Source organism: Carlito syrichta, unplaced genomic scaffold, assembly GCF_000164805.1.
Source record: "Carlito syrichta isolate Samal-C Ts95f unplaced genomic scaffold, Tarsius_syrichta-2.0.1 Scaffold111560, whole genome shotgun sequence".
NCBI lineage: Eukaryota > Metazoa > Chordata > Mammalia > Primates > Tarsiidae > Carlito > Carlito syrichta.
In genome coordinates this window covers 92,429-93,415 of record NW_007055656.1, presented here as the reverse complement: position 1 = coordinate 93,415, position 987 = coordinate 92,429, and positions in this window count along the sequence as shown.

Here is a 987-nt window from a genome sequence, read left to right as displayed (position 1 = left end):
CTGCAAGGCAGCAGCCCGGAGGGAGGGCGCGAGGGAGGCGTGTGTCTTCGCCGGCGGAGACACGAGTCGGGCGCAGAGGGAACAGCAAAAGTGCTCCAGCCGCAAGAAACCCCGAGAAGGACTCTGCAGCTGCAGAAGACACCCGCGAAGAGGCCGGGGCCACTGGCAGCCGAAGGCCCCCAAGGCCAACGGAAGGGCGCTTTGCGACTCCCGAATGACGCCACTGCCAGATGAAAGTGGAAGGGTGGCTGCACTTCAGAAGACGCAACAGTTTTTCCCAGGAAAAGGGTTGGGGGCGCTTCCTCTTCCCCGTAGAGAGGCCGGAGCGCCCCCAATCAGGGAAAGCTGGATGGCTACCATCCCAGCCCAGAAGCGGAAAAGCGGGGAAGAAGAAAAGGTGATCCAGGGTCCTGTTCAGAGATTAGCAACTCAATAGGTTGAAGGCAACACGTGGGAGAAGTGTAGCCTGTTGCCCTCCTGTCAAGGCCTTATACATAAAAGCCCTGCAGGGCGCGGTGGCTCACGCCTGTCATCCCAGCACTTTGGGAGGCGGCGGCGAGAGGATTGTCTGAGTCTAGGGTTCGAGACCAGCCTGGGCAAGTTGGTGAGACCTCATCTCTACAATAAATTTAAAAAATTAGCCGGGCGTGGTGGTGCATGCCTGTAGTTCCAGCTACTTGGAAGGCTGAGGCGGAAGGATCGTCAGAACCCAGCAGGTCGAGGCTGTGGTGACCGTGAGCGTGCGTGCCACTGCAGTCTAGCCTGGGTGACAGAGTGAGACTGCGACTCAAAAAAAGAAAAAGTCCTACTACTCTCTTGCCTTCAATATCTTGATTCCTGCTGGAAAGAGACTGAAGACAATTGTTAGTTACAATGCTTTTTCCTGGAGGAAAAAACTGGGGAACAGGAAATGAGGAATGAAAGAGAAATTTACCTAATACCATACATCTTTTAGAATATTTTGAATTTTTTTTTTTTTTTTTGAGT